A 15,767-nucleotide genomic window follows, 5' to 3' on the forward strand; every position below is an offset into this window, starting at 1 on the left:
TTATTGTTACTGACCCACTTAGTCCATAACAATGGAAAGTCAAATGTGTGTGTGTGCATGCATCCCTACAGCCACAACCTTTACTGTCCAGACTGGACAAATGTCCACACTGACTGAGTACTCTGCTGTAAAGGGACAAAGGTCACAGAGCAGCAGCTCAGGACACGTTTAAGGTCTGTTTCTCCATCTTATTGCACACTTAGTATCGTGGTGGATGAAGGTGCATGAAACACAAAAACAGAAACAAACAACAACAACAACACGTGACACTGAATCAACATTCATGTTGTCTGAAATCAAATTCATCCAGATAACGACATGAGAGCAGGGAGAGACGAAAAGGACGAACCCCACACGTCCCACGTCTTTCATTTTTAAAAGGTTCATCTGTGACCTCCCAAACCTCCTGAACCGTGTGCAAGAAGCAACAAGAAGGTTTCTACAACCAATGGACAGAGATAAGAAGATCAAACTGAGTTATCAGAGTGAAGGCGGGAGGTCAGTGAGGGAGGAGGAGCAGGAGGGGAGCGGGAGGGGAGCGGGAGGGGAGCGGGAAGGGGAGCGGGAGGGGAGCGGGAAGGGGAGCGGGAAGGGGAGCGGAGGGAAGCAGGAGGGGAGCGGGAGGGGAGCGGGAAGGGGAGCGGGAAGGGGAGCGGAGGGAAGCAGGAAAAACAAAACAACCCATAACAAAGATGAACACAAACAGTGATCTCCCTAAACACATCACTCTCACACACACACACACACACACACACACACACACACACACACACACACAGTGGCAGGTCATTCGTCTGCTCTCTGTTCATTTCCTGCTGCCTTCATTCTGCTATTCAACGTGAACATTACAAAGATCCTCTGCAGCCATAAATTACAGCTCATCATGCAGAGCCTGTGTTTACACAAGAGGAGGAAGATGAGGAAGAGGAAGAGGAAGAGGAAGAGGAAGTCTGACAGCCCACACAGCCATGATGCCGAGGGGATGAGATTTTAAAGCGAGGCTCTACACACACCAGTCACATGATTTACTGCAAACAGAGAGGATTACACCTGTGAAGGTAACGTGTCAGCCTGACGGACAGGTGTGTGCAGGTGTGTCATGTGTGACGCTGTTCATGCAGATGATTAAGCTGCTTAAAACACTTAAAAAAAGTCCTGATTGCCACAATTTCTGCTTAAATCGCTCTCATATTTCACCTCATCCACTCATCTGGTGACTTCACTTCCTGATGACATCATTATCTCTGATGATCCAGAATTAAGCTAAGATCCAGCAATCTGCCCATCTATGAGGACGCTGCTAACGGGAGCTGCTAACAGAAGTTGCTAACCGGAGCTGCTAAAAGGAGCTGCTAACAGCAGCTGCTACCGGGAGCTGCTAACACCAGTTGCTAATGTGAGCCGCTAACAGCAGTTGCTAACGGGAGCTGTTAACGGCAGCTGCTAACGGGAGCTGCTAAAAGGTGCTACTAATGGCAGCTGCTAACACCAGCTGCGAACGGAAGCTGCTAAAAGGAGCTGCTAATGGCAGCTGCTAACGCTGGCTGCTAATGGGAGCTGCTAACGGCAGCTGCTAACTATCCCGCATATAGAAGCAAGACGAAGGCAACTCTAATATGATTGTTTTTCTTTCTTCAGACTCAACGTGGTTCTGCAGTCCCTGAACTCGTGTATCTGTGTTTCTGTCAATGTGTGTTTGGTGCTGAGAAGCTGTGGAGACACTAACTCAAAGAGACGATCCGTCCAAACTTTTTGAGCTTCACGGGGGAAACAAGCAGCAGCCATCAGACGTCACTGACCTCCATCTCTGCCAAACCAGCCTGGAAGGTGACTGACGATCATTGCCAGTCAGCTGTTGACTGGACAGGAGCGGACTGTTCCTCAGAGGAACCGGTCCACAGGAACGTCGTCCTGCACTGAACGTGAACAGACACGTGATGCTGTTTAGGTAGAACAGAGCACATGTTCATGAAGAGTGACAGAAATAGAAGAAAGAGCTTTTCTTGTTTGTCTCTGTTCAGCCCAACAGTCCGGCCGTCTCAGCAGCTCAAAGGGTTAATGGACGGGGAAGTGAGGGCTGATCACACTCTGATGCACTTACATGAAATGGAGGGCAGAGCAGCCATCAAACATTCATGAGGTCTTCCCTCGTGTTCGGCTCCCACTTCAGAACAAGTCAACACCCGCTTGAAACTTGTAAACCGGTTGGACAGTAAACATCTGATCAAAGGCAGAGACGACACGTGAAAGCAGACTCTCTCTGTTTACGGCCCGCTATCCTCATCCTTCTCTTCCTCAAGCGTTATCAAAGACTGGTCGAGAGGGCTGGTCTTAAACTGGTTCCAGGTCCCGATTGGTCAGAACCACCATCGTTCCTGCAGCAGTCAGAGCATCTGAACGTCATTTGAACGCGGGTTAAACGTCCTTCTGTTAAATGAACTGTCCGCTGATGATGGCGTGCGTCTCCATTCCAGGACACTGAGCTGCTGTGATAGCAGGCTAACTGAGGCTATGCTACACAAACAGGAGAACACTAAAACCACAGCGAGGCTCCGTCAAGAAGGGCGCCGTGTCAAGCAGCCACTGATGGCAAACGGCAAGGTTGTTTTTAATGACCCCCGTGAGCCTCGCCGCCTCAGAGCGAGAGTGAAAACGCTTTGGCGTTGCAGAAAACAAACAAACAACAGTTGACGGTTTCGGGGGGTCGAGAACTTCGTCATCTCTCAACACAACAAGCTGCTCGTGAGCTCGAAAAGAAACGGCCGTTTGGCTGTTTGATCTGCCTTCAGCTCTCTTTACTGCACGTTTCTTCTTGCTCAAACAGCGACAGAAATGCGTCGACGTGGTCACGGTCCTGATGGACGTTTGTCCACAGCCGACTGCCTGAAGTGTGACGGAGGCTCCACTGTGGGTTTCACACCAACACATGCAGACGCCCACTCAAACCTCTCAAAGCCTGATATTCAAAGTGTGCCGGGACACCGAGCGACCTTTTGTATGAGCGAGAGTTAGACGGCATTGGCCAGCTGATCTGAGTCCAGCCAGAAAAGACTTTGTGCTGCATTTAGAGCTGATTTAGAGCTGAGCGGCTGAAAAGAAACTGCGGAAATATTCACAGGTTGATGCGTGTGTGAATGTCTGAACTGCTTAAGTCGTGAGGATTTTCTTCTCAAACCTCAGATGAACGTGTCGACGCTGGACGCGCTGCTAACGAGACCACGTCAACACTTCAGCTGCTGGTCGACTTGAAGGCCGAGGTCAGAAAAACGAGACAAACGGAACAAAAACAGAAAGACGAGGAAGACGGTGTTTGAGTGTTTGTGCTGAGCTTGAATAAAGTCGCTCCAGCAGCTTAAAACAGAATCAGACAGAAAGGAACAAACACTAAGGGAGCGTTAGCGCACACTAAAACACCAGAAAACCAGACTGAAATGTGGAAAAGGACACGTTTGGTCTGGATGAAGAAGTAACAGCAGAGCGAAGTGCTGGCAAAGCCGAGCAGATGAAGAGAAGACAAGTACGTTCCCTTAAAGGAGATCCAGGAGCAGGAAATCAGCACGTCCAGGGTAAGCAGACGTCGTGCGGTTCGTTTAACGGAAAGTCAGATGGTCTCGATGAACCTGCAGCTTTCTGGTTTCAGAGCTACCTCGAGGATCCCGACAGGCACACCTCAGGGGTCCGTTCTCGGGCCACTGCTCTTCTCACTACATGAACGAGATCCGTTCACCTGTAAATACTCTAAACATCGTTGTTATACAGATGAACAAATGAATCTGGAGGCTGAGTCAGGCATTCACTCTGACAGTGGAAGCACAGACGTTTGCACTGATAGCAGTCGACAGATGAAGGTGATCGTTCACTCGCCTGAAACGAATTACAGAACAGTGAAGTACACACAGTCAGTCAACAATGGACCGAGTCCACAGTCCTGTCAGGACGGCAGTGTGGTGACATCACACCTGGACTGACAGCTGGACACATTCATGCTGTCATTGGTCATCAGTTCCTGACTTTAAACTGCAGCAGAGTTTTGCATTTCAGGCTTGTGGCCAAAACACAACTTGGTACAAGTGAGCAGTGATTGAAGGAGTCCTGAGCCTGAGAAGCACCAAGCTTAATACACACCACAGGACGGAGACGCTGTTTACACGACTGAAGCCCAACAAACTGATTCAGCCTCCATTAAGAAGGAATCGCCATCCCGCCTGCTCTCTTCTCTCCACTAAAACGTCTCTCACCAATTATTCATGAAAACCACAGAGTAAGTAAAAGACCGCAGGAGAAATCTGCCTTTGACGGCACCAACAAACTACTGACGAGAAGGTACCACTTTGGTGTTAACGGCTAAATCATTTATGATCCTAAAAGATGTGAAACCAGTTAGAGACACGAGACACTGAGCGTCCACATTTCATCTGTGTCATGTCTAAACATAGTCACAGATAATGCTGCCAGTGATTGGGTCGAAAGCAAAGTCTGATCCACTTTTCTTATGTCAACAGAAAGGGCTGCAGCTCCGAGCAGCTGCTCACGTCCAGTCCAGCAGACAGCAGGCTGCAGTCCAGCTGCTTTCAGAGCTCCAGAGCAGTGGAAAAACAAACATTCTTCATCAATCAGTTAAAGACTACAAGGAATCTGTGCACGTGTGTTTGATCAGACCCACACACACACACACACACACACACACACACACACACACACACACACACACACACACTGCTGAGCCGACGACACCTGCCCACTTCCACCACTGTGCTGAATTTACACTCAAACACATGTGCAGGTGCATTAGCATATATTAGCATTAGCCTCTGGACAGCTAGCTAAACTTTATCGCTACATGCTAACAGCTGGGTGGGATGTAGGGAAGTATTTTTATTAAACCTTTTAGTTTGTATTGTTTGTTTTCGTTGACGTGACGTTTGCTGCTTTTCTTTGTCTAATATTTATTTTTATATTTTATTTTATTTTTTATTTTTATGTCTTTGGGTTTTGGGCTGATGGTGGAATGGAACAACTTATGTAAATATATTATCTTTCATGTGGCTAAATATGACTTTTATTATTATAAATTATTATTTTCTATGATTTTCTGATATGAATCTATTGATCAGCAGATTAATCAATGATGAACACAAACTCTATACATCTAAACAATATTAAGAAGGTGTTTCCTAAACTTGTCTTTCTGAGGAAGTCTAAGAAATAAAGAAACGAACCAGCAGCAGAAGTGAAAGCAGGACTGAAGGAATCATTATTTCATTTCCAGTGATTCCAGGTCCTGCAGGCTGCACTCAATCAAACAAATGTCAAATCGCTCAACAAATGAATCACATGGAGACTTTTAATGACAGTCGATGCAATCAGAGCCCAGCGCTCATTTATTTAGCATGTTAGCTGTGTTTCTGGCTCCATCTGTGAACGCACCGCAGAGCCAAGTTATTACTGTTGTGCCAAAGACTGTCCAGCGTGTCCATCTATCCACCATCTGACGGCGTTTATTCCAGCACAGCAGAGGCGTCAGCTGCTATGATTTTAGCCTGTAGATCAGCCTCTCATGACTTTCACTGAGAGAAACGGCTTTAACGTGTGTGAAGGAGGCAGCTGGAGTTTTAATGTAATGAGTCAGTCCACACAGTAAAGTTCTACGATGTACATTTGTACCACAGTGTTAGAGCTGAGTGTGTCGGTGTCTGCTAGAGAATCAGCATCTGAATCTGCAGCTTCACTCGTCAAAGAGACGTTCAGCTCATCGTTTATCTGTCAGACAGACTTCTCTCTTCCTGTTCGCTCTCACTGTGTCGCTTTCAGAATAAAAGCTGTAATAATCCTCAGTTCACTTCCTGCTGAGCAGCAGACAGACTGATCAGAGACCAGCTGGTGGACATTTAGCATTTAGCAGCTACAGAGCAGATGTTTCCCTCAGGAGGTGGAGGAGACCAAACACAGAGCTAAAAGAGACGAAGACTGGATGGACGTCCATCATCATGTTGATCTGCTGGATGTGAAATAAACTGTCACACAAACATCCGTTGGTGCAGCTTTAAACGATGAGCTGATTGACTGATTAGCCCAAACATTGGCTAAACGTTTACTCATTCAAGTCACTGTTCAGGCAGCTTCTCAGAGGAGCTTCCTGGTGTCCAACACCACAGTAAACTACAGGTCTTTGGCTTGTGGACGGTTGCTGAGACGTCTCCAGACCAAACCAGTCGACTGAGAAGCCGCTCATATGCAGCTCACAGGACAAATAAATGAGAGTCATGCCGGAGGGCGCCGTCGCCTGCTGTGAATGTCTTTAGTACTTCCTGTTTCACTTAAACTGTCTAACTTGATAAGAATGTGTCACTCACTCTGTCTTCTCCTCCTCCTCCTTTCCCTCCCCCTTTCCCTCTGTCCTCTCACCACATCCACTTTGTTTCATACTCCTCATCATACTGAGCCTCCCTCTCCTCCACCTCCTCCTCCACCTCCGTGATCTTTCCCTCCCTCAGATCTATCCATCAAACCTCTACTCTCTGCTTCAGCCCTGAAAGCCTCCACCTGAGCCAGCTGTCACTCCGCCTGACTCTCCGCCCTCTGACCCTGCTTCTTCCTCCTGTCCTCCTCCTCTTCCCGTCTTCTCTCCATCTCGTTTTCCTCAGAACTTCCTCTTCACTCTGACCATCGGTGTCTCCCTTCCTGTCTGTCGTTTCCACGGTAACAGAAGACCACCAGGAAGGCAGGAAATCTGCTTCAGCACCAGCAGAGACGCGCACACACACGCACACACACACACGCACACACACACACACTGAACTGTCTGTAGCCAATCAAACGAAGGTGTGAGTCACCTGGACAACTTCTGGTTGTATTCTTCAGATGTGTGAGCTCATCCTGACATCGAGCTCCATGTTTGGCAGATATAAAAACCGTCGATACGTCAGCCAATAGTTTTACTTTAAAACAGAAACATGTGACATAAATACACGATCCACCTGACATTTACTGTCACTGATTGGCCGACGTGTACGCTGATGCTCAAACAGTATATCTGCAGTAAGCTAACGGAGGCTAAATTAATGCAGGCTAAGCTAACGCTGGCTAAGCTAACCTCCTGTGTCAGAGCCTCACTGAGTCTGTTCACTGAAAAGATTCACACCTCCACCTTCTGAACCTGCAGAGCACCTCAGTAACGACTTCCTGTGGCTGAGCGCGCACACACACACGCACATGCGCGCACACACACACACACACACACACACACACACACACACACACACACACACACACGAATGGGACAAAACGATTTAAGCTCACGGCTCGTCCGGACCTTCGTCAAGTCACTGCACCGAGCGACCAAAGAAGAAGAGTCATTGTACAGCCAACGTGAACAAAACACACACACACACACACACACACACACACACACACACACACACACAGAAATACTTAACATAGATCGACAAAACACTGAATGAATGAATGAATGAATGAATGAATGAATGAATTCATCTCAGAATAAATGCATGAAGTGGATTAGCTGCAGGTTTTAAAGTCATCGTAACGCGTTCAACGTCTGAAGATGACGAAGAACAGATGAATCTGAAGCGTTCACCTGAACTCCAGGTTACAGGTGATTTTTCAGCGTTTAGTCAATCAGTTCAGACGCTGAGTATGCTGTCAAGACGCTAGCAAGAGGCTCACCGCCGTGGTTCAGCTGTTAGCATGCTAACATAGGCTAATTAGTGCTAAACAAAGTGTAGATGTGAAGCAGATGATTTACACGATGAGCGTTAACAACCGCAGGAACGAGGAACAGCTCGACAGACCGTAAATCAGGTGATCAGGTGATCACAGCGCTTGGTCTCAGCTGAGTCGACCGTGGAGACGTGACACCTGCCTCAGTCTGAATATACCTGCACTGCTGTGATGTGATTAAACGTGTTGTGAACGTCACTTTGTGTCACGGCTCGTTCTTCTTCATGTGTCGCACTCGTGTAACACGAGGCTTAAAGCTGCAGGCGCAGACGAGCGTCTCTAACACTGACAAATCAAATGAGGAACACAGAAATAATGCAAATGACCTTCAGACTCCACACAGAAACAGTCACACGCTGGTGTTGCTATGGCAACAGGCATGTTAGTCATGGCGGGCAGTCACATCCTGCAGCTGGAACCCGTGTTTGATCTAGACGAGCTCAGAACGAGTCAGTGCGGCTTCAGCTGACTCAGGATCAGATCTGCATCAAACAGAACGACACGTTACCATGACGCCTGAAGTGAGACGTCCACCATGACCCTGTGATGTCACGCTGTCATCATTGAAGAGACGTGTCCTCTTGGACTGCTCAGTTATTTGTACACGTTTATTGGTACTTTTCTCAGTACTTGGTCTGCAGGTCTGAACCCTGCGATGTGTCTAAAGTGTTGAAGTCCGATTCCCCCAAATAAAGACGTGTCGTGAGTCTCTCGTCTCATGTCTCATGTCTCACGTCTCACGTATCACGTCTCAACACATCTCTGACGGAGCGAGGACGAGGCACCGCGTCAACCGCGGAGGGAAACATCCCTGAAAACATTTACCCTCCCAGACTGAGCGGGACACGATTCTGCAGTGAAAGACAATCCTCCAGCTGAGAGGGATCAGCAGCCATCGCACAGAGCAATAAAAATCACAGCAGGCCGAGCTGAACGTCCCCGGAGTCCAGGCCTCTCATGGTCCAAAGCTGCTAAGCTAATTAGCCTCAGTCTCAATCTAATCTGTGGATGGCTGCGAGCTGCTCCTGATGTCTTTCGGCCCGAGGTAATGGACAATAATTAGCACCATTGATTTTCTACAATGTGGGGGGGGGGGGGGGGCTGATAATAGTCCTGATGTGAACAGAGAGAGGAGATGGAGACACGATGGACAGATGAAATCTACTGCACATCACTATTCAGAGCCATCAGTGACGGCGAGGAGGAGAAGGGAGGAGAGAGGAGGAGGCGATGAAGTAACGGCGAGATTTAAAGCAACAAAGTCAAAAAGGCCTCAGACGGACGAGGACAGGAGGAGATGGAGGAGGCACAGATGAAGCTGAAGGTGGAGGTGAGTGAGCCTCCATCACTGTGGTGGAGCTCCACATGTGACATACGTCAAGACAAACCTACAGAAACTGTCACCAGCAGAACATTTAACCAGTGAAATGAAGGTTAGTGTCTTCATCTGCCACTGAAAATAGTCCCTGACAAACACTCCACCTCCTCCTGTTTGCTTGATAAAAACTGCAGAGAGAGAGGACACGAGAGACGGGGACATGAGAGACGGACAGAGACCAGCTCACACACTGATGGTTTGGATCTACCTGCCACGGACAGACAGATGTCTGAGGGTGTCTGCAGGTGTCTGAGGGTGTCTGCAGGTGTCTGCAGGTGTCTGAGGGTGTCTGAGGGTGTCTGCAGGTGTCTGCAGGTGTCTGCAGGTGTCTGAGGGTGTCTGAGGGTGTCTGCAGGTGTCTAAGGGTGTCTGCAGGTGTCTGAGGGTGTCTGAGGGTGTCTGCAGGTGTCTGAGGGTGTCTGAGGGTGTCTGCAGGTGTCTGAGGGTGTCTGAGGGTGTCTGAGGGTGTCTGCAGGTGTCTGCAGGTGTCTGCAGGTGTCTAAGGGTGTCTGCAGGTGTCTGAGGGTGTCTGAGGGTGTCTGCAGATGTCTGAGGGTGTCTGAGGGTGTCTGAGGGTGTCTGCAGGTGTCTGCAGGTGTCTGAGGGTGTCTGCAGGTGTCTGCAGGTGTCTAAGGGTGTCTGAGGGTGTCTGCAGGTGTCTGAGGGTGTCTGAGGGTGTCTGAGGGTGTCTGCAGCCTCATTTGTGGCTTCGTGTCAGACCCAAATGGGTCACCTGGAGACGGTTCCTCCTGGCTCCGGCTGGTTGTGGTGCTTCATTGGACCATCGTCTCTCTGATTTATTAAGCCTATCAGCAAAGCAGGCTGCGTGTGAGCTGCATCAGGACGTGAAATTAGCTGAGAAGACAGCTTGAGGCTGTTCAGAGGACGAGTGGCCTCACTCAATTAATCAGCTCAGAGACACAGAGAGGAAAAACACTCTGCCTGCTCTTCACAGCACGGCCTCCATGTTTCTCTGCAGCTCACCGTCACTCCAGCTGCATTCACAGGTCTCTGGTCAGTCCTCCGTCCACATGAAGAACGGGGACATTTCCAGTCACCTGAAGGCGTCTGTCATGTCTGCAAAGAAGTTAAGTTTACACAGAGAGTCTGTTTTTGTCCATCTGCTCCAGTGAAAAAGTTGTCATGTTGGTGTGAGACTTCCTGTCACAGAGAGAACGCACACAGAACGTCCTCATGGTCCGAGGTGGAGACATGAAGACGTGAAACAGAGCGAAGCTCCCTGACGAGTCGACATGAGAGACATTAAACACATTTCCTTCTGTCTCTCTCAGTACACGTACAGACTTCATGGAAGAGCTTCAGCTCTGGACATCATACATGTGATGAGTGTAAGTCTGCGGTACAATGAAAAGGTCTTTAAGGAGTGTGACGTGGACGAGCAGCAGATGTGTTCTCTGCCCACTGGTCAATAAACACCTTCATGAGTGGACACCACAATGGCAGCAATAAAGACAGACAGACAGACAGCCGGACTGATTAAACTGAAAACTAATGTCTGTTCAGGTACATGAAAACCGATGCTGTCATCACTTGAAGGCTTCCCTCAACTGATGGAGTGGTTTGAATCTGTGCTGTGACGAAGGTATACCACACCTTCATCGCGGGCAGGTGGACCTGAAACGTTTGAAGAGACAGGAAACACTGGCTGATCTCTACAGCACTGAGGGAAAAGCGTCTCCTTCCTCTCTGACTGATCATCTGCTTCCAGCAGCAGCCAAAGCCTCGACCTCCAGACATCGGGGAGCAGCTCGCTGAACGTTTTAACAGAAGGCTGAAAGCTGACCTCTGACCTTCAGCCTTTAACGAGCTGTGACGTCCTGCTGCAGCTCTTTATAAATGTGTGTTTTTGTTGTTCTGTGGTTTTACTTCTTATCTGTGGAACCAAACTCTCCTGCCGGCACCCTGAACATTCAACACTGTTCAAAAACTGAAGGAAAACAAAAACAACTTGCTGTTTTACGGAGGGTCATGTGACCTGCGGTAGTCCTTCAGCTGCCACTGGTTGCCTGACAACTGCTCAGAGCCACGAAATCGTCCAGACGCTAAAACCCAAAAAGTCCCAAACTGCTGTTTACTCTTCGGTTTAGAGATATGACTCGTTCATGGACGTGTAGGCCAGTCTTTATGCTAAGCTAAGCTAATGGAGAGTCAATCTAAACATCAAGAAACACATGACAGGATTTTACAAACACTAAAAGTCTGATTATCTTCTGCTCTAGGACCCTCCCCTGGACACTGGGTGGCCAATCGTAGTTGAGAATCTGTTAGCGGTCGCAGCAGGTTGGTTGCAAATGTGATACTCAGTATATACACCAGAGCAAAGTAATCCAATCCATTGTTAGCATGTGTGGCTAGCTCTCTACCTACAGAAGTACTTGAGTGTTACTTCAGAGGACAGTGAACGCACCGTTAGCTAATGAGACCGGCAGAAAGCTCATGAACGACAAGCACTTTCACAAAGCGAGGAGGTGCTTCAGAGGAGGTGCTCGTCGTTCATGAGCTTTCTGCCGGTCTCATTAGCTAACGGTGCGTTCACTGTCCTCTGAAGCACCTCCTCGCTTTGTGGAAGTGGACGATCGGTTGAAGCTAACATTAGCGCTCCGTCCTCCTTACCCTCCAGCAGCTCCATCACTCATTGATTAACTAACAAAACAAAAAGGAGCAGAAGCTGGAAGGAGGGACAGTCTGACTCACAAAACCACTTTTCCATCAGTCCACCGATCAATTATCTGGATAGCCGTCTCTTCATTTTGTATCAATTAGCTGACTAATCAGCTCTGATTAACAGACCTGTGAAATATAAGACGTAGAGAGGAAATCCAGGAGATCAATGAGGAGTCAGTGTCAGTGACCACGTCTCACCTGTAGACGTGATCAATACACAGGTGGATTATGGGTAAGGAGTGTGTGTTTGCTCTGGTCACTTTCTGCTGTTGTGTTTAAACAAACATCATGTGGAGGTTCGCCTCCCTTCGCCTCCCCTCGCCTCGCCTCACCTCAGCTCCCCTCCCCTCTCCTCCCCTCTGCTCGCCTCCCCTCCTCTCCCCTCTGAGGACGACACTAATGTCTTTACTCATTTCAACAATTACGTTACTGGTCACAGAGTCCATTAATGGACAGGACGTCTTCCTGTGGCGTCCCATCACCGACACTCAGCACTGACCACACATCCTCCATCTCAGGCCTTTTATTCAGCTGAAAGAGACAAACACATCACAACGTCCGTCAAATGCACCGCGCCACGCTCCTCTACCACAGACTGAACACGTGTACTAGCTGTACAAATACACACTGTACACGCCATTCAAATACTTCTACCAGTTAAATCTGAATCAGCAACACCCAAAGAAAACTACTAACCTGTACACACACAGGTCACTGCAGGCACAGAGTCCAGACCAAGTCCAGAGTCCAGACCAAGTCTAGTCTCAAGACCAAGTCCAGAGTCCAGACCATCAAGCCTCAAAACCATCAAGTCTGAAGTCAACTTGCCGTTGATGATCCATCGATTTGCTCACGCTCTGTGGTTGTGGACAGATGCTCTGGTGGGTGTTTCAGTTTGGACGTCCAGTGAAGATCTGACACTCGTTCAGCCGACCTCCATCATAACCACAGAGGCCGTTCAGCCGACCTCCATCATAACCACAGAGGCCGTTCAGCCGTCCTCCATAACGTCCACAGACGCCATTCAGCCGTCCTCCATAACGTCCACAGACGTCATTCAGCCGTCCTCCATAACGTCCACAGACGCCATTCAGCTGTCCTCCATAACGTCCACAGACGCCGTTCAGCCGTCCTCCGTCATAACCACAGAGGCCGTTCAGCCGTCCTCCATAACGTCCACAGACGCCATTCAGCCGACCTCCATCATAACCACAGACGTCATTCAGCCGTCCTCCATAACGTCCACAGACGCCATTCAGCCGACCTCCATCATAACCACAGACGCCATTCAGCCGACCTCCGTCATAACCACAGACGCCATTCAACCGACCTCCGTCATAACCACAGGCGCCATTCAGCCGACCTCCATCATAACCACAGACGCCATTCAACCGACCTCCGTCATAACCACAGACGCCATTCAGCCGACCTCCATAACGTCCACAGACGCCATTCAGCCGTCCTCCATACGTCCACAGACGCCGTTCAGCCGTCCTCCATCATAACCACAGACGCCATTCAACCGACCTCCGTCATAACCACAGACGCCATTCAGCCGACCTCCGTCATAACCACAGACGCCATTCAACCAACCTCCGTCATAACCACAGACGCCATTCAGCCGACCTCCATCATAACCACAGACGCCATTCAACCGACCTCCGTCATAACCACAGACGCCATTCAGCCGACCTCCATAACGTCCACAGACGCCATTCAGCCGTCCTCCATAACGTCCACAGACGCCATTCAGCCGTCCTCCATACGTCCACAGACACCGTTCAGCCGACCTCCATCATAACCACAAAGGCCATTCAACCGACCTCCATAACGTCCACAGACGCCATTCAGCCATCCTCCATACGTCCACAGACACCGTTCAGCCGACCTCCATCATAACCACAGACGCCATTCAACCGACCTCCGTCATAACCACAGACGCCATTCAGCCGACCTCCATCATAACCACAGACGCCATTCAACCAACCTCCGTCATAACCACAGACGCCATTCAGCCGACCTCCGTCATAACCACAGACGCCATTCAACCGACCTCCGTCATAACCACAGACACCATTCAGCCGACCTCCATCATAACCACAGACGCCATTCAACCGACCTCCGTCATAACCACAGACGCCATTCAGCCGACCTCCGTCATAACCACAGACACCATTCAGCCGACCTCCATCATAACCACAGACGCCATTCAGCCGACCTCCGTCATAACCACAGACACCATTCAGCCGACCTCCATCATAACCACAGAGGCCGTTCTGCCGACCTCCATAACGTCCACAGACGCCATTCAGCCATCCTCCATACGTCCACAGACACCGTTCAGCCGACCTCCATCATAACCACAGACGCCATTCAACCGACCTCCGTCATAACCACAGACGCCATTCAGCCGACCTCCATCATAACCACAGACGCCATTCAACCGACCTCCGTCATAACCACAGACGCCATTCAGCCGACCTCCGTCATAACCACAGACGCCATTCAACCGACCTCCGTCATAACCACAGACACCATTCAGCCGACCTCCATCATAACCACAGACGCCATTCAACCGACCTCCGTCATAACCACAGACGCCATTCAGCCGACCTCCGTCATAACCACAGACACCATTCAGCCGACCTCCATCATAACCACAGACGCCATTCAGCCGACCTCCGTCATAACCACAGACACCATTCAGCCGACCTCCATCATAACCACAGAGGCCGTTCTGCCGACCTCCATAACGTCCACAGACACCATTCAACCGACCTCCGTCATAACCACAGACGCCATTCAGCCGACCTCCATAACGTCCACAGATGCCGGCTCAGCACGCAAGACTTCAGCTGCTGCCATCGGGCCTGTGGGACGCTGCTGATGAAGAGCAGCATCGCCTTCACATTACTCACATCCATTAGTCTGTGACTCACAACGCCACTCCACCGGCACGGCCGCGATAAGGCTGACCCGAGATGAGCCGGGGACTTACAAACTGCTGAGTCACACATATTAACCGGCGAGGGACGGCGAGAGGCCATCGATCAACGTCCTGACTGAACGCTGCTGCTGCTGCTGCATTCATGTGTTTGCTGCATTTTACTGCTGCAGATGTTTCAGCTGGAGCTCATTGAACTGCTTTATATCCTGTTGGTGCTTTAATCTACATCAATGCATCAGATTCTAGAAGATCATCTTGTGTTTGCAGCGCGGCCGTCCTGTGAGAACCACGTATCTCAGAAAAACAGGCTGTTTTCAGCTTTGTGACGATGAATTTCAGCTGATCCAAAAGGCTTTTTAAAGAGTTCATTGAGCTGAGGAAGAGGAGGAGAAACATCTATGAGCTCCGGCTGTGACTGAGCTTCAGTCTGCTGTGAGGTTCTGGACTCAAAGACCGCGATCGAAACAGCATGAGCATCCAGAAGTGTAGCGGTGTGCTTGGACCGTGTGTGTCGGCAGTTACAGCTGCATGTTTGAGCAGCGTTTAGAGGAGAATTATGGCAACACGCAAACCGAGCGTAACTTTTTACAGCGTGAAACTCGGCCTGTCAGCGCCCTCTGCTGGACACACCTGGTCAACCTGTCCACTGACTGCTCTGAGCTGAAGACAATGAGCGCTTCAGACTCTCTGAACAGCAGCGTTTGGGTCTCTGATCGATTCGTCTTCAATAACTGACGGAACCGATTTTTACTGTGACCTGAATACTACTGACAATACTACATACTAATACTACAGTACTCCACCACAGCCATCAGTGCTCATGAAGGTGCAGCGCAGCTTCACTGATGGCAGGATGAAAAACACCTGTCCAATCACAGTGTGGGGGCGGGGCTTAGCTCCGCTGCCATGACGGGTAGAACTGAAGTGGTTCAGATCTTGTCTCATGTGGACGCTGAAGGACGTCCAGAGAGGAACCAGCTGAGACAGTGAGGACAACACATCCTGACTGGACTTCTT

The 15,767-nt window shown here is 49.5% G+C and overlaps 1 protein-coding gene across 2 annotated transcripts in view; it reads right to left on the minus strand.

Moving 5' to 3' along the window:
• Positions 1-15,767, minus strand: part of rnf123 (ring finger protein 123) — an 83,961-nt gene that overhangs the window by 32,835 nt on the left and 35,359 nt on the right. The window lies entirely within an intron of this gene.

Source organism: Chaetodon auriga, chromosome 2 (genome assembly GCF_051107435.1).
Source record: "Chaetodon auriga isolate fChaAug3 chromosome 2, fChaAug3.hap1, whole genome shotgun sequence".
NCBI classification, from domain to species: Eukaryota; Metazoa; Chordata; class Actinopteri; order Chaetodontiformes; family Chaetodontidae; genus Chaetodon; species Chaetodon auriga.